This window comes from Vespa crabro, chromosome 23 (assembly GCF_910589235.1).
Source record: "Vespa crabro chromosome 23, iyVesCrab1.2, whole genome shotgun sequence".
NCBI lineage: Eukaryota > Metazoa > Arthropoda > Insecta > Hymenoptera > Vespidae > Vespa > Vespa crabro.
Window position 1 is genome coordinate 2,107,690 of NC_060977.1, and position 20,004 is coordinate 2,127,693.

The 20,004-nt window shown below is 29.7% G+C and overlaps 1 protein-coding gene across 2 annotated transcripts in view; it reads left to right on the plus strand.

Moving 5' to 3' along the window:
• Positions 1–20,004, plus strand: part of LOC124432137 (igLON family member 5-like) — a 72,877-nt gene that overhangs the window by 26,299 nt on the left and 26,574 nt on the right. Inside the window, exon 1 of one of the 2 annotated variants that reach the window (XM_046980760.1) lies at positions 18,193–18,213. The exons of the other annotated variant lie outside the window; for it this stretch is intronic. The gene's annotated coding sequence lies outside the window, so the exon portion shown is untranslated. Of the gene's footprint in view, positions 1–18,192; positions 18,214–20,004 lie in introns of those variants that run through there. 2 annotated transcript variants of the gene reach the window in all.

Sequence of the window (20,004 nt, forward strand, 5' to 3'; positions counted from 1 at the left end):
AAGATAAAATAAAAAAAAAAAAGAAAAATGAAAATGAAATGATGAATAAAGAACAAAAGAAAAGAAGAATATAACGACAAATCGTATAAATGAATTTTCATTCTTTGTTTTTTTTTTTCTTCTTTTTTTTTTTTTTTTTTTTTCTTTCTTTCTTTCATTCATTAACACGCGCAACGCTCGTATTAAAAGCTATTATTGCGAGAAGTGGAATGGAACGTTCATGAAATTTAGTAATAAAACGATCGACAATAAGATGCGTATTATATCGAACGATGAATTTCCATTTGGTATTATGGGGTGGTGGGGCGGAGGAGGGGGGTAGGCGGGTTGTAAGTTTCGTTAATGTTACGCGTTCAATGTTTACGAGGGTAATTCGGTTGGATCCTTCGTTCATTCCCAAGAGTGAAATTTCTACGTCTCTGCAGTCTTGATCCAAGAGGGAAGTAACCAACTGCAGGGACTGGTGTTCACTTGAAATATCGTCGATGCGACACACTGTTTCGCCACTTCCGGTTCCCTAGCGACTAAAATGCCTGCGCAACACTGCCTTGCCCTTAAGCTCGAAATAATTCTCTCACTTCCAGAGATATGTAATTTAGCTTTTGTTAATAAGCGCACGCTATTCTGACGATGATTAAGAAGAGAATTTAGATAAAATTAATAAACCTACTTGATTAATGTAAATTTATTTCTTTTACTTTTTTCTGCGTCTCTTTCTGTTTTCTTTTTCACGTTTTTTCCTTTTCTCATTTACGACAAGCGAGAAATAAAAGATAAGGAAATGTGGAAGAAAAGAAATTTCAACTCGGATATTTTTTTCGTATGGTTTTTTTTCTCTTTCTTTCTTTTTTTTTTTCTTTTTTTTTTTTTTTTAACGTAAAACGTAAATTATTCGTCAAAGGGAAAAACCTGCGTGCCTAGTTTGTTCATAATCGTGAATACGTTTACAAGGAATATTACTATTATCATCGAGCGATATTATCATTACGTTTCTCGATGCATTTCGTGCGGAAAGTAAAACGCGAACCGATACGATCCGTGAATATTCATAATGTCGAGGAAAGGTCGTCAACGAGGAATGGTTTTTTACTTTTTTTTTTTTCCTTTTTTCCCCCTTTTTTCTTTTTTCTTTTTTTTTTTTTTTTTTTTTTTTTCTTTTTCATCCACGTGCAAACAGACGTGCTTGATAACGTAATGTCAAAATCATTAAAAGCTGTATTTTGGACATATTTGGTGTTCAAAAGGTTGTAATATCCGCTATCTACTTCGACGTACAAATAGATCGACTGTGAAATGAATGAAATCGCGACCAATTTCAATATATAACATTTAACTTTTAATATTTGAAATATCGTCACGATTTGAGTATTATCGAGGGGGAAATAAAAAATAAAGAAAAAAAAAGAAAAAAGGAAAAAAAAACAGGAGAGAGGAAAAGAAAGTAAAAAAAAAAAAAAAAAAAAAACGATAAAGGAAAATGAAAAAGCGTTTAAAAATGTAAACGAAAAAAAGAAAGAAGAAACAAAAGAAAAAAGAAAATACGGAAAAATAAAAAAAGAACAAAAAATCGATTGTACCAAGACGCACCAACACGTATACGTCACATATGAACTCACACCTCCTTAAATTTTCGTTCGTTCAAAATCGTTTTTTTTTTTTTTTTTTTTTTATCTTCAATTAAAATAACATCGTTAAATTCCACACAGACGAAAGTGACGATAGTATTTGTAGAGGATGAACGAGATAATGTCAACAGTGATTACTATCGTGACTTAATCAAGCGATATAAAATGATCAATGATTAACTCGTTGTGGATAGATATAGAGAATGACCGAGAAAGAGATATATAGAGAGACAGACAGACAGACAGACAGGCAGACAGACAGACGGACAGACAGAAACTTGAACAGAGGAAATTGCCAAACGTTAACGAGTACCTTTCATTCCACGTTCGTGAAAATTCGCTTGATTTATTGATCTGCAGGGTTAAACCTTGTTACTCAAAGAAGTACAATTGGATTATTTATTAATCACGTTTTTTTTTTTGGTCGTGTGATATCACGTCACTTTAGTTTTCTTCGATCTAACTTCAAAAAATATTTTTATATTAATCAACTCTCTCTCTCTCTCTCTCTCTCTCTCTCTCTCTCTCTTTCTATCTCTATCTCTATATATCTCTATCTCTCTTTTTACCCATTTATTTATCCAATCTATTATATTTAATAAGAATAATTTCATTCCATAATATTAATAAATATAACGAACGTAGTATATATATATATATATATATATATATATATATATTAGTTAATAATTAAAAGTAAATTGAATCGTTAAAGATCGTGACATGGTTCAAATTGTTTAACGTTTGACCAAACTTGACTGCTGATCTCATTTGTCTATTGGTGGCTTTCTCTCGTTTAAACAGTAAACGATGGGTTGTATGTATGCTGGACCGTCATTAATTACCGTACGTCGTTTAAACGTCGTGCCTATGCGATATCAATCGTTTTTGTTTCGATCGAGCTATGTGCCAAGTGAAAAATGTTAAGGGTTGACAAAGACCTTCTCTTTTAAAACGATGATGGTTATCGAATACTTCAATCTTGAATGAAAAAGAAATCGGATAAATTTTTAAGCTTTTCGCAACGTAGGAAAGGTTTTTTCTTTTTTTTTTTTTTTTTTTTTTTTTCTTGAACGAAAAAAGAAAAAGAAAAGAATAGAAAAGAAAAGGAAAGGAAATAAAAAATAAGGGAGAACTTTTACCGCATATTTCTTTGCTATATCATCTCCTCTCGGTGGCTTTTAACGAAGGTTCCTTCCTACGTTTTCTTATCAATTTTCTTCTTCCCTCCCCTCCCCTTTTTCTTCTTTTTCTTCCTCTTCTTCCTCTTCTTATCTTTTCTCTCTCTGTTCTTTTTTTTTTTTTCTTTTTTTTAATTTTCCTTTATTTTCTTCTCTTTTCATCGACAACGAAAGAAAGAAAGAAAGAAAGAAAGAAAGAAAGAAAGAAAAGAGAAAGAAAAGGACATAACAGAGAAAAAAAGAAAGACAATCGATCATTAATTTATACACACAGCAATAAACGAACTGCAATTAAATGACAGCGAGATAAAATATAAAATGAATTACGTTGATCATATTACTGACGATAATAATAGCGTAACTATGATATTTCGAATTATTGTGTGTTAGAAAATATGAATATCCAGGCCAAGGAAATAGATTCGTTTGAGAAATGGCAACGTTATGGCAGGTGATTCGTTTTCTTGTTAGGTATACGGGAGAATGCGATGAAATGGAAGAAAGAACGAAAGAGAGATAGATAGATAGATAGATAGATAGTTAGATAGATAGAGAGAGAGAGGGAGAGAGTATGAAAAAAAAAATACAAGAGACATCGACAAAATCTGCTTGTCTTCTGAGATCCTAATAAAAGAAGACGCGATTTGATCCAGATGATGAGAGAGACAGACAGAGAGACAGAGAGAGAGAGAGAGAGAGAGAGAGAGAGAGATAGAAAGAGAGAGAATGATTGCGTGACTATAATTCGATCCTTCTCTACTGTAAGCGAAACGATAAGAAAATATATTTTACTTGGGAAAGGTACGCATTCAATCATGCCTCGCTCAGAAAAAAAAAAAAAAAAAAAAAAAAACAACAGAAAAAAAAACTATATTTTCTATGTCTAGTAACTTGGGGAAAAAATAAATAAAGAAAAGAAAAGAAAAGAAAAAGAAAAAGAAAAGAAAAAAGGAAGAAGATCGATCTATCTCTAAGGATATATCGAAAGCGAAGCGAATTACATGTATTAATCCGAAACAAAAAGAAAAAGAAAGAGAGAGGAAGGTAACAAAAAAAAAGAAAAAAGAAAAAAAAGGAAGAAGGAACAAAAAAAGGACGAGATATTGTATCAGCTTAGGAAATATATCCTCGGCAGGATGAAAATCCTTTCCCAACCATCGTTTCGTAGGATTTGGAAAATGTTTTTATATCCCAGGTTAGTTGGATACTCAGGTAACCCAATTTTCTTGTCGTATCTACAAGAAAATTACATGTAATGTTGAAATTATAACGTGTAAATCGTACTTAAAGAGAAAAAACAAAGGAAAAAAAAAAAAAAGACGAAAGAACAAAAAAGAAGAAGAATTAAAGAAAAAAAAAAATCCCAATAAAATCTCCGACACAAAGTGACAATAATTATTTAAACGATATAAATGAAATAAATTCATCAAAATGAAATATTATTTGCGAATAATTTCAAAATTACACGATTATAATTACAGAGAATTAATATTGTTCCCTTAACAACAAAATTCGATTTCTATCAATTATATATAATATTTCATCTTGTTTACGGTTATATAGATTTATAAGCATTGATAACATTCTATTATCTACATTAGAATTCCCATAAATCGCACTATACTACTAACCTACATATGAAAATAAATAAATAATTAAAGAAATAAAATATGTACAGAAAAATATATATATATATATATATATATGTATGTATAACTATGTACGTATGCAATTGACTAGAATAGGAATGAGGAATGCGAATGCAAATGAAAATTCTCGTTTAATCAAAATCGAAGATATGAAGAGGTGGATGGAGGAGGAGGTGAAAGAGGTGTAGAGGGAATGTAAGAGGGGGAAAAAAAGAATGAATAAGATGATACTCGATAACGATAACGATCTCTTCTTCTGCACAATGAACGTCAAAATGTCGTCAATTTCATATCTGTGTATTTGTAAAGCATCCGTTTTGATGTACTATGTAGGTATACGTTCAGGATGTAAGTGAATGTGGAGAAGGGAAATACGATGATTAATAACCAGGACGATGGTTCCTATTGTGTGGCCTTGCGATCGTTGGCATCAGGAGGCTCCCATTTTCGCCTATCAGAGAAGCAATAAAATACGATCCCTCGCTTCTCTCGCACGCTCGACTCGTCCCGCCCTGTTGTCCCGAGATGCGTCTCAACGCGTTCCAGTGCAAACCACCGATTCCCTTGGTCCCATGATCGTTCGAACCTGTGATTCTCGGCTTGATAAACTCAATACCCTTCCTAATAATTTACTCAGATGTTTATTCATGCAAATAAGCTCTGAATTTAATTCATCATAGAGAATCATACAAAATAATTCATAGAATATTTCACAAAATAATTAAACGTATGAAATATTATATAAATTATTGTTACATTTTATAATATATTCCTTTTAAATAAAGTCAATGTTAAAGATTTTTTCTTTTTTTTTTTTTTTTTTGCTTCATTCGTTAATTATATCGTCGTATTATAATATTAATATGCAATATTAATTATTAATTATATACATATATTAATTAATTTAATTTTATAATATGTAATATTAATTATTATTAATAATATATGTATAATAGTATTAATATATCGAGTAATGTATTTTTTGTATTCATGATATTAGAATTGTAAAACTCTACTTGTAACAGAACATATTTCTGTGAATTGACTCGAAGGAAAGAAGAAAAAAGAAGGAAAAAAAAAGAAAAAGAAAAAAATCCTCCTCCCCCATAAAACAGAAAGAAAGAAAGAAAACATTTTTATATGTCAAGCGGATAAGCTAGATTTAGGATGATCGTATATATTGACAGGCGAGACTCGTAGCGTTGTTACAGCATCTGCTAAAGTCACGGTTGCCTAGTAATAACAAGCAGTTGAACGGTCGGCGTACGTGTATTTGGTATAAATGCGTTGCACTGTTCGCTCGTTGCATTTAAAGTAAAGCGACGAATGTCTCGAGGGATTGCGAAATCGTCGCAACTACCGCGACTGGTTGTTTGCATTCTCTCGTTCCCGATTCAGCATTGCTGAATAACATAGCTCACTAAGTAAATAAATACAAAATATGTATAACATATACTAGTTAGTATACAATAGAAATTACAATTCGTTGATTGATTTCATAGAAATCTTTTCTTTTTTTTTTTTTTTTTTGAAGAATTTAGATTTATTAAAAAAAAAAAAAAAAAAAAGAAAAAAGAAAAAACAGAAAGCAAAAAGAGAAAATATTAATAGTAATAAAAATATTAAATGTAATTGTCTTTTTGTTTTTTTTTTTTTTTTTTTTTTTTTTTTTTTTTTGATTAAAACTGAATTGGTTTCCCATTTTTCTTTTTTTCTTTTTTTTTTCTTTTTTTCTTTTTTCTCTTTTTGAAACCAAGAGTCATACGTTTGTCACTATTATCCTTTCATGATTTAACACTGTCAACGTAAACGACATACGACCGTTTTGCGTATTTATACGTGGGAGAAAGTAATTCATTGGGGTGATGGGAGGGGGGGGGGTGTGGGCGGGGAGGGTTTACGTCGTGTCGTTAAAATACCTAGAGTAACATGAGCTTCAAATAAATCCCAGACGATTCACAAAATCGTCGACGATTTTCTTCTCTAAATGCATACGCCGTTATATATTACTATATACATATGTATATATAGTATATATTAGTATATGTATATTCATATATATTTATATATATATATATATATATATATATATATATATATATTTATATACGAGTACACTTGTAACACTGTTTCGTCGTTTATTCCCTTTTGTCGAGGAACTGGAAGTAGGTTAATCGACGATAATTTTCTACTCGTTGTCAGCCATCAGCTGCGCTTTTTAATTTCATACAATCGTAAAGAAACCAAAAGACTTAAGTTTTTCTTTTAACTTCTTCTTTTTTCCCCTTTTCTTTTTCTATTTCTTTCTTTTTTCCCTTTTCTTTCATTCTTTTACTTCTTTCTTATTTCTCTCTCTCTCACTCTCTCTCTCTCTCTCTCTTTTTCTCTCAAAAGAATTCATCGACTTGATACAAATCGTAAGATCCTTAAGTGCGTTTCCGCAATCGCTTAGATCTCCATTGCAAAACTCACGCGATCTCACGCGGAGTAAAGTTCTGGCAATGCGTCTTGCTATCCATGCGATTGTATCCGCGTCACGAAGTTACACATTACCCTTGTAGATACCGATTGCATTTGGAAACGATCAGCGTACGACCTAGTTTCTCAAACGGCATCGATCTTAATTTCAAAAAGTATCCCTCATTTACGTATAAGAAATATAACATTATAATTTTATTTTTTATATTATATAGAAAAAAAAAAAAAAAAAAAAATCTTTCAATTATATTCTCGAGAAATAAATATATTTTATTTACTTTTCTTTTTTTTTTTTTTCTTTCTTTCTTCTTCTCTTTTGTTTCGTCACGTTTTAACAAAGTTCACTTTTAAATTTAACAATTCGTATATATTTATATATATACATATATATATATATATATATATATATATATATATATATATATATAATTTTGTGGGATACAATTTAAAAATCGTTTCGAAAATATCTCTCTCTCTCTTTTTTTTTTTCTTTCTTTTTTCTTTCCCCCAATACATTTTTGCAGATTCATTGAAATGTAATAGTTGATGCAATTTTTTTTCTTTTTTTACTTTTTCTCCTTCTTTTTACGTTTAGTTATTATGAGTTATCTACTATATTGGTTTAGATTTTACGACAGATTTTGTCTAGAGTGAAACGTTGTCGTTTAGGGAACAAGTGGTACGAAATGGCTATTACAGGATGTCGTATCGTGTAATAATCGCTTGAGAGATGTATTGCTATAGGGTGAAGTACGTAGCTGCGCATTAACCTGGCTTCCAACATTGTCTATTCCTCTCTTTCTCTCTTCCACACTACTACAATGCAAATATACAAATGTGCGCTTGCGCTTAACCACCCTCAAAGTGAATGTTTATATCTTTGTTAATTATTAATCCTTGAAATTGATCATATATAAATATCTATTAAAATCTGTTACGTTTATAACGAAATTAGAAAGATAATGAAAGTACTAATTGGATTATTATTTAATAGTCTGCAAAAAAATTCGTATTATCGGTAGTTGAATTTTTTTTTTTAATACCTAACAACAATAATAATAATAATAATAATAATAATAATAATGATAATGATAATGATAATGATAATGATAATGATAAAAGAGACAATTCGTTTGAATCGACTTTTCAACCCTTTAAAGGCTAATTAATCCCTTGTACTTTGTTCTGTTTGATTTTAACGATCGAAAAAGGTTTTGGTAACTAAAATAAAACAGGTTGTATAATTTAAATTGGAAAATGTAAAAGTAACTTTAATTTACACGACACGTTCGAACAATTTGGTGGACACCGATCAAACAGGGCCCCTTTAATCGTATGATAGTGATACGGAGAATCGTTTGAAGTGGAAATTTTGTCGAACGACAGTGTGTAACTTCGAAGGTGATAGAGCAGTAACTATTTTACGAGCTCGTAAAACGTCGAGCTTCCCCACCAAAGACGAGTTTCACGAGGTTATATGGTTCACGCGCGGCTGCATGCAGTAGGTTCACGTGGTGTATTTTATTAAAAGACCAACTCGTAATGTGGAGTTTTTGATGTGCCAAGAAGAAAGAAGAATCGGACGTACCGTCCGACAATATCGACATTTCTTTTTCTCTTCGTATATTTCTAAATCCTCCATCGTTATACGGGATAACGAATGTGAACAAACAAGAGAGAAATAAAAGTAAATAAAACATAAAAAAAAGAAATGAAAAAAAAAAAAAAAAAAAAAAAGAATAAAGAAAAATAAATGATCCCTAATGAAATATTATTATATTATTATTTATATGTATTACGAAGAAATTTTGAAAAATATTTCTTCACAATTTTCGATAACATACAATAGCCCTAAGTGTCGAGCGATCTAATCGATATACATTGAAACATTTCACCTATCATAAATCCTTTACATTTAAAACTTCTTCATAATCTCATGTAACTTAAAAAAAGTTATTATATACTTGAATATAAGTATTCTTTTTTTTTCCTTTTTTTTTCTTTTTTTTTTTTTTTTTTTTTTTTTTAATCCTTTATTTCATTTTATAGTCAAAGAAAGAGAAAATTAATTGATACTTCATATTAAAACTTTTTAATGTCTTTAATATAATATAATAGTAGTATAAAAGTAATACTGTAACTTTTACATTATAACCAAGTACATATAATTTTATATATATATATATATATATATATATATATATATATATATATATATATATATATATATACTTAGAAAAGAAAAATAACTTGGAGAGAATTAAAGAACTAAGAAGAGAAAAGAAAAGAAAAGAAAAGGAAAGAGAAGAGAAGAGAAGGGGGAAAGAAAAAATAAGAAACAAGAAAAAGCATATTCCCTAATAAAAATAATCTCTAATAGGAATGATGAAAAATAAAAATCTATAATATAAAATAATACATATAAAACTATACGTACGTTATATGCATGCGAATAAGATATTACGAGGAGCAATAGAAAGAATAAAGGAAGAAAAAAAAAAAAAAAGAAAAAAGAAAAAAAAACATCAGTTTAACGCATAACGCGTTAATAAAATCTTTTAGGAGTAACGATTTAACCATGCATCAGATCAATCAATGTTTCTTTTTAATTTTTCAATTACACCCAGGTAGAAAATTTAATATAAATTGCTCTTTATCCTTCAACGTTCCAAACAATATCTATCAAGTGTCACGTAACAATCCACGAATAGTAAGTTGAATATTACATGGACATAGGTAAGAATGTTAGTTAGAGAGAATGGGTAGTAACTCTGTAATACTACTATACTTTACAAGTATGGTGTATAGTAGGTGTGGTAGTGGTGCATTGGGGCGCACGAGCAACGCGCAATTATCCCAAAAGCGCGTCGCGGTCGATAATGCGCCGTTTGAAGAACGGCTCGCGCGCTATTCGCAACCTGCTTGACACGCGAATCGCACGCCAAGGATAACGACGTGCCACCGTTTCGTAACCAACGACGAATCCATTCGAGGGCTCATCAATCAAGAACACGAGACGAGATCGTTTGCGGTATGGCAATCGGCGTTGGTTTCATAGACGTAGCCAGAGAATACTAGTAAAAGAGAGAGATAGGGTGAGTTCGTACGTGAGAGAGAGAGAGAGAGAGAGAGAGAGGGAGAGAGAGGGAGAGAAATAGTTTTGCGATCGAAAGGATGGAAAACAGAGCGACGTAATGGTGCTAATGACGCACACTCTGTTTCCTTTTTTTTCCTCACTCACTCTCTCTCTCTCTCTTTCTCTCTCTTGCATTCCCTTTCTCTCTTTCTCTTTCTGTCCCTTTTTTCACCTAGTTCGTTTCCTCGAAGAGTAAGCAGTAGTAAAACTAGAAAGACAAACTAGCAATCGTGCAATCGTAACACGAATATATTCGGATACAAGCTTTCGACATTCTCTCTCTCTCTCTCTCTCTCTCTTTTTTTCTTATTCTCTGGGTCGAGTTAAACGTTTTACTATTTCTTTGTATTTTTCTTTCAACTTATTTGTTTGCTTACTTTTTTCATTCGTTCGTTTATTTACTCGTTTGTTTGTTTCCTTTAACTTCCAACAAAAATTTATTTGTCTATCGTGGTATCAATGCTGTTTCAAAAAGATTTCTCCCGTTCGTTCGTTCGTTCGTTCGTTCGTTCGTTCGTTCGTTCATTCGTACGTTACAGAAAAGTAACACTTCTGAAGTTCCGCAATTAGCGGTGTTTGATCGATCGCCCAAGTTAAACGTGTGTCTCGTTACGAGTTTTAAAAGCGTTTGGTTTTCTTCAAAAGATGCTATTCGATTCGATTCGATTCGATTCGATTCGATTCGATTCGATTCAATTCGATTTGATTCGATTCGTTTCGATACGATTCGATCCGATTCTCGTTTCGAGTCTCGTTTCGTTTCGTAAGCGAGATAAAACGAATTTGTATGCAGCGTCACCGAGAAACCTGATCAACGATGTATAGTAAACTCGCGTAAATCGCGAAAAGAATCGAGCCGGAGGGGTAAGGGTGGAACGATGAGAGAGAGAGAGAGAGAGAGAGAGAGAGAGAGAGAAAGAAAAGAAAAGAAAGGAAGAAAAAAACCATCCAAGTTTTAGGATCGTTCGATCGTTTTCCCTGACGAAAAGTTGCACTTTTCACGATCGTCCAATTTCAAAGTGAGCATCACGAATTCGTTGAAAGGATCAATAAATTTGACGACCAACGGAAATCGAAGGACTCATTGAAGCGATTGATATTTCTTCGCTTTCGAATTCAAATACCTTTTTCCTTTTCCTCTCTTTTTTCCTTTTTTTTTTCTTTCTTTTTTTTTTTTTTTTTTTTGCCCCTCTGCCCTCTCTTCTCATCGCGTTCCCGTTCTTTTGAAAATAAAAGGAAGAAGAAAAAAAAAAAAAAAGGAAAAAAAAAAGAAGAAAAGAGAAAGAATCCTCCGAATGACGAATTAAAAATTATTCATTCATTTTGATCGTTCGAACGGTTCTCAAAAAAATCTTTATGATCGAGCCATTTAATTGAGATCTAATAACAATTCTCAACGTTTTAACGAATTTCTTTCTTAGCGAATGAACGAGAATGAAGAATGTAGGTCGGTTAAAGAGTCCTTGATAATCCATAAATCATAGGGAAAGTCTTGCACAACTCGATTCGGTTCGTTCATGAAAAAAAAAGAAAGAAAGAAAGAAAGAAAGAAAGAAAGAAAGAAAGAAGGTAAGTAAGAAAGTAAGAGGGAAAAAGAAAGAGAAGAAAAAAATGAATGAAAGAAATGAATGAAAAAGAAAAAAGAAAGAAAGAGTGAGAGAGAGAGAGAGAGAGAGAGAGAGAGAGAGAGAGAGAGAGTAAGTGAATGAGTAAGAGAGAAAAGAGAAACATTTTTGTCCGCCAACCTATTCCGTCCGCCGCAACGCGATTTTCTTTACCTCGGACGTTTCCACTTTGCGGTTCTTTTTACGATAGCCGAGAGCTACGGAGAGACGTTTCCGGTAGCAGTAAGACGCTCGTTTTCTCGAGGATCTTACAAGGACGACGATCGATCACTTCTAGAGACGAAAGCCGAGACAAATTCTTTTGGAACGTTCCTCTCTCTCTCTCTCTCTCTCTCTCTTTTCTGTTTCTTTCTTTCTCTTTCTCTCCATCGTGCGTAAAAGGACTCGCGTATATGTATATATATCTGTATGTATGTGTATGTGTATGTGTATGTATGTATATATATATATAGGTATATATAGTTTCTCCTTTTACGATCGAGCTCGATGCTTTTTAGGCCGAACACGAATCGATTGCCCTACACTCGATTCGTTCTACCGATAAATCTCCTTTCGGGTACTTTTTTAATCTCCTTTACTCCTACCAAACTATTATTCTGATTTTATTATTATACTTTTTATCATATCGACTAATATTATAAATCTTTGCACTATGTAATTAGAGTTTGGCTGAGAAAAAAAGAAAATAACTAAAATTGATTAATTAATTAATTAATTAATTAATTTTTATTAATTTTTTTTTCTTTTTTTCAGCCAACTCTAATCCGATTTATTCCATTTTTTATATCTCATATATATATATATATATATATATATATATATATATATATATATATGTATGTATGTACGTATCTATTTATTTATTTATACGTATGCACAAATATTCAATTATACAATTTCAAAAATTATCTGGGAATATATTTATAACATATTCTGTACATTTATATTTTTTATAAAACACTTCACTTTTTCGTAATATAATTTATTTTTCTCATTTGTTTTTAACCAACTCTGATCCAATTTATTTCCATTATTAATGTCTCCCATATATATATATATATATATATATATATATATATATATATATATATATATATGTACATATTACACAAATATCTAATACACCTATACTTTTTAAAGAAATTTTTTGTTTTACGAATAAGTCCTGTTTTCTTAATTAAATGAAATGTTCACGTTACACCGCCACAAAGTGCAAAGGATTAAAATAATATTTAATGGATTTTCTTCGTTGTCATTTAATCTCAACTTATGGAAACAACCTTATGGAAGATTCTATTAAATTTGCATTTAAATACGGGACAGTAGAAAAATATTCACTTTTCGTTGGAGTTTTCGACTCGACTTGTTAAGATTGTATTTTATTTATCTACAAAAAATTGATTGAATATATTTCATTAATTTTTTATGCAACAATAATCAGACAAAATCTCGTACGTCTTTTCAACAATTAGGTATTCTAATTAAAAAACAAAAGAAGAAGAAGAAAAAAAAAACACATGATCATAATACTGATCGTGATGCCCATGTATATTTTAGAATCTGGAGTCGCATTTATCTTCTTTTTTATTTTTTCTTTCTGGCTCTTTTTTCCTTTTTTTTTTTTTTTTTTTTTTTTTTTTTACTTATTTATAGAGATCGATATATCGATGTATCGAATTAGATCACGATTAAATAGAATGAATGCGAACCAAAGCATACAAAGTAAATCATGTATATTTTTAGTGAAATCGAATAAATGGATGACCGAGTTCGATACTAATATTTCGAGCAAATACGAACGAAAGAAGTATTAATTAATTGCATTATTGATTAAATAACTGATGAAACAAGAAGATCCTAGCATGGGTTTAATAAAAATAAGCATGCAAATTAATGATCGATAATAAATAAACAATGTGAATATATATATATATATATATATATATATATATATATATCGCTCGGGATCCAAATCTTTCTAGATCCAATATGTTTCGTTAATAATTTATTAAAAAAAAAAAAAGAAAAAAAAAAAAATTCAAACCATTAAACGATTAACTTCGTCTTCGACATGTTTAAAGAAATTGATCTTTAAATTTTTCCCTCCTTAAAAAGAAATTCTCTGAGATGGCTCGAAAACACTCGTCGTCCTCGTCGTAGATCAAAATTGAAGGAAATTGATCCTCCAACATATTGAAATTGAGTTGACAATAATCTAGATACAATAAAGTAAATAATAAAATAAACAATAAAGTATTATAGATTCAATGATGATGACCTGAAAGAGAATTATAAGTAAACAATTTTACTTGAATTTATTTCAATATAAATAATATTGTAAAATTATATTAATTAATATAAAATGTATGAACGTTAACTTAATAATTTACTATACAAAAGAAAGTGTATTAGGTTTAATGTGCATCTTTTATGATGCACCGACTCTAACAAGAGGGATAATTATTTATTAATAACGAAACGGCACAGAATTTAATACGCTTAAATACGTATATGTGAATGTGTAAAACGAATGGAAACTTAGTATGAAATAAAATATAAATACTCTATTGTTAACTGATTTATACGCGATCGATTTCAGGTATTACATATTTACGTAGGTATGTACGTTAATAGAAAAAAAAAAAAAAAAAAAAAAAAAAAAAAAGAAAAAAAAGAATAGTCGCTTTAAATCACGAATCGAAATTTTTATTAATGGACGAACAATGACTCGACTTGCTCGTTTTTTTTTTTTTTTCATTTTTTTCTTTTTTTTTTTAATTTAAACGATACTATCATTTCGCACACCATTTCTGTTCAACTGAAAATAGAAAAAAAAAAAAAAAGAAAAGAACCAAATTATTAGTATCAATAAAAGTTAGTATCAGTAAAAAAAAAATATATTAGATATTAAACAAACAGTAAATTTAATTTTTATAAATCATTTCAAAAAATGTTTTCACACAAAATGTTAATTATTTTTGAAATTTGTCGAAATATGTAGATAATTATGTTGGAAAAAAGAAAGAAAAAAAAAAAAAGAAACAGAAAACCCGGGTTTTATCACGTAGAAAATTATTATAGATAAAGATTTAATTCATAATAAAAAGTAAATAATCATAAACAAAATAAACAAAATAATAACTACATAGGAAGGACAAATAAACAACATCGATTGTTACCTAAAAACTATTCTTATTGTTATAATTTTTCATTTTATATTGAAATATTATATATTGTTCAATTAATTACGATAATATTCATTAATTAATTTTAACTTAATTAAATCCGATTTTAACTTTTAATTTTAACGATAACGATAAAATAATAATATAATATAATATTAATGTATAAGTTTATTAATATAAATAATATCAATATTATTCTTAATATTTATAAGAATAAAATAATATTAATTATAATGAAAATTTAAGTTTATTATATATTTTTATAATATAAGTAAAATATTTTAATTAAATTTATATTATTCTTATATATAATTTAAATATAATGTAATATATTATAATATTGATGAATTATTTATTATTATAATTTAACTATATTACAGTTTATCTTTATCTATCCATCTATCCATATATATATATATATATATATATATATATATATATATATATAATAAATTAATAATGTTTAAAATTCATTATTGTAAACATATTATACATATATTTTGCAATTAATAATTATAATACATTAATGACAATTCATTTATATATACATATAAATAAATTGTAATCGAATGAAATCAATTAATTGATAATTAATTTCATGATTATAATATGAAAATGATATTACTTACATAAGACGCAGGAACGAAGACGAGTTCTGCTACGGACCAAGTCTTTCAATGGACTGAGAGATCTCGTATAATATACATTGTAAATATCACACGCTATCTGACAACAACAAAGGACGAATAGCTTCGTTTACGTTCTCTCTTCGTGAAAGCGAATTTCCTGGAACATACGAGGCAAAATAACACAATGGAAAGTTCGTTCAAAAGCAATATACTTTTTCTATCAAAACATACTCCAATCTTTTCATTCAAAATATATAAATATTCGTTAATACACTTTACGTACGAAGAAAAGTAAATAAACGTATACATTGAAAATATTACGTATCGTTTATAAATTATAAATTTTAAGAAAATTTATTGATACGAAATAAAATTGTACGTCAGAAATGATACGTCAATGTAGTGCGACGAATTAATAAAGACATTAACAAAAGTCAATAATATAACTGACGAAATGTTAATTCAATACGCATAACATCAATTTTTTAAATAGTCGATCATAATTTTTCAATTTATTATTGAAAAATGTCGAAGTATTATGTACATACGTCAAATGTATCCAAATGTGGTAGTTTTTTTTTTTTTCTTTTCTTAATCGAAACGATGAAAATAAATGCTCAGAATAATCTATGAATAAAAATGAAAGTCTTGAATCAAAAAAGAAAAAGAAAAAAGAAATGTAAGTACACGACGAACGTGACACATTCGTACTGTCTACTATTTTTAATCAAGAATATCTTTTAAATGCTACATCCTTTTAACTAAGCGAATATTCGAACGTGAAAATTACGATATTAACAATCGATTGATATATTAGAAATTAGAAAATGTATGTTAGAAAAATTATACGAATTATCTATAAATAAGAGAATTATACAAATTTCTTATCTACTTGATAGAGTTCATATAATTATTTTTCTCGATTTATTATTTATATATATATATATATATATATACAAAAAAAAAAAAAAAAAAAAAGGAAAAAGAAAAAACATTATAAATACGAGAAGATGAAAATCAATGAATTAAATAACTCTTTAAATTTTATTCAATAATGATTTTTCAAAAGATAAAATCTCTGAACAAATTATTCTTACGACATAAATATAATAACCGGATGTAGCTAGAATTAAGCGGAAATAGTAATCATGTAATAAGAAAATTGTGATAAAGTAATATCCCACGAATATTATGAACTTGTATTTAAAACGATCTCATTTATATTTGTAATATGTACTTGTAGATATTCTTCTTTTAATTAAGTATTGAAAGAAGGAAGAAGATCGGGCAACGTTACACGATTGTTTTATATAATTTGTTTGAATAGTAATTCATTAATGAAAATTCTTCTCGAATATCATGATTATGCTTATTGAAATGAGAAAGAAAAAAAAAAAAAAAAAAAAAAAAGAAGAAAAAAAGGAAATTGAAGAAAAAAAAAACGCAAATCTCTTCGCAAATTAAAATTTTCAAATGAATGATTTATTTTTAACGTAATTTAATTCCCCCTTAGGTATAAAGTTTGATATTATACATAGATATCATTTTAATGTAATGATTTATTCTTATAATGATTTTTAATCGATTTAAATTAGAAAACTTAAAATATGATTCATAAGATTCGCAAAACACGTCTTATATATCGTTGTTTCTCTCGTATATCTTGTTCGAATTGCTTGAGAATTTCTTTCTATTTGAAAGAAATGCAAGGAAATGTATGGATTATGCAAGTGAAACGATATCTCTCTTTTCTCTTTGATCCATGTATTCTCTTGGCCGACTTTTCAGTGCTCTATGTATATATCCTATATATATTTATATATATATATATATATATATATATGTACTTTTCTCACTGTTATTTCTTATATCGAAAGATTTTCTCATAGCTCTCAACGATATTAATGATTTCTTATTGTAAGAACAAGTATACATCTTTCTTTGGATCCATTTTTAATAAGAGTATCTCATTTAATTTTAATTAAGAAACGACATTGTTTTAAGGAAAATTTGACTTCTAACAACGATAACTTATACAGATAAGAATTCAAATTGACTCGGTGATAAACGCGTTAGATGGACACCAAGACAAATTGCTTCTACGAGTTACTGTCTCGTCGTGCGCATGCACCAAGCTAAATGGACCGTAACGATTATTTAGTCATATAGGTGTGCAGGTTATTTTTAATCACAAAGGCCGTGGTGCGAGCTACGAAAACGCGTACTTAGTCAGTACTATATTTCCTCCTGGTGTAACATTATCACGGGAAACAACGAATATATAAATAACGTCATTCATTTTTTCGTTCGTTCTAAAAAAAAAAAAAAAAAAAAAAAGAAAGAAAGAAAAAAAAGGGGGAAAAAAAAAATGAAAAAATGAAGAAGGAAAAAAAGAAAGAAAGAAAGAAAAAAAAGAATTGAATTTCTTTCAAATATTTCTATTTCCTTTCCATAATTTTCCATCGATTTCAATGAATTATCGTATGCTTTTTAAACGACGAAAAAAAAGAAAAAAAAAGAAAGAAAAAATATAAGATAAGTCTAATAAATCCAATAAAGAATATTCGGTAATGCGCATATCTACTGACAAGAAACGAGTTCTATGGTTATGGCGCGAACAGGATGTTAGTCGAGCGGAAACCACAGAAAAACATTGTCTATCCTCCGCAGAACGAGCTCGGTCAAGAGATTAAGGTAATCCTAAGGTAATCAATGACTCTCGTTCCAAAGGTTTCAACAGATTAATCGTAAGTCGATCTTACCCCTGAATTCTTTCGCAGACCATAATTGCAAGAAGAGAAATTATTATCATTGGTATAATCGTTTCATAATATATACTTATATATATATATATAATATCTTTAAATTTGTTTATTATTAAATCGGCAATAATTTTGCTGATATAATTATAATGCTGATATAATTTTTCCTGCTTATGACCAATTTTAATTCATTAGAATAAAATCAGGTTTTATAGTAATACGAAAAGTAAGCAACAGACCCGGAGTTATTTTCTATATTTTCTCATACATATATACATATATACATACATACATAAATAAATACATAAATACGTATATAGATGGATAGGATACATACATATATACATATGTTTGAAACACTTCCTCGTGATACTCCACTGAGAATTCATTTCTCCCAAAGCAACATTTCGCTAGAAAACTGATTATACTAACTCGTAACGCGATTGTATTTCATATCAGTATGTAAATCGTATGACTATTAAAAGCTAGAGGATCGAGAGGATCGTTTTTCTTTCCTTTCCTCTTTCTGTTTTTTTTTTGTTTTCTTTCTTCCCTCCCTCCCCTCCCCACCCTCTCTCTCTCTCTCTCTCTCTCTCTCTCTCTTCTCAAATCACACACGAAATCTTTTTTCGCTTAGTACCGATTCGATCTTTGTGTCATTTGATTTTATTCGTACCAAGAGTGAAATTTCATCGATCGAACATTCAACTTGGCGACTAATTCGATAGAGGAGGAGATTGAAAATTGGTTCAGTGAATAATACGGCACTCGTGTTTTGATTTCGATCGAACAAATTATACATAAGCGTATTGCGTCTCAGGAAAATGACTCGTTAGCAGGACGAAAGGGGGATGGGAATAGAGAATGGGAGGGTGAGGAAGAGAGAGAGAGAGAGAGGGGGGGGGGTAAGAGGGAAATTAAATTCTGGATAACACGCTATGTCCTCTATGTATCCGTATATTGGTATCTATATATGGTACAAAAAACGAGTGTAATTCGGACTTTATACGATCGGACCTACCGATATGAATTTAAATTACGGCAAGACCATTGGTTGTAAGAAGAGAGAAAAAAAGAAACAAACAGAGAAAGAGAGGGGGTGGGGGAAACGGAGGAAAGAAAACGAAGGAATAAAAATATGAATGAATGTATATTGTATGTATGAATATCTTAAAGAATATATATAGAAAAAAAATGTATATTTGCTAATTCTATCGTTTAATAACTTCCGTCAGAATTCGTTTTGGACGAACGAACAGCGAAAGGGCTCTTCGTACAACAAAATGAACGAACGTGCAAGAGAAGGAGGATGGAATGGAGGAGGATGAGGAGGATGAGTGCATGTGGTTAGGAGTGGTGGAGGGATGAGGGTGGGAGTGGGGGAGCGGGTGCAGACTACTGCGGAAACGGAAGATGTCACATTCATCGTAATTTTGGGGCGACTCTCGCGGGACGGCGCTTGTGAACCTCGGCGTCTCATAAATAGCAAAAATTTTACACCAGGGAAATATCAGATTCTACGGAGTAACAGTAAAGCGCTCGAATAAAGGTTGGATAGCAAACGAGCTCGCATCTTCCTCTTTTTTCTTCTTTTTTTCTTTTTTTTTTTTTCCTTTTTTCTCCTTTTTTTTTTTTTTTTTTTAACACCACTGAGAAACTTGCGAGACATTTCAATTGTAATCGGGAATAGTAATCGGGCGATAGTATTATAACGAAATAACGTTTGCCGGATAT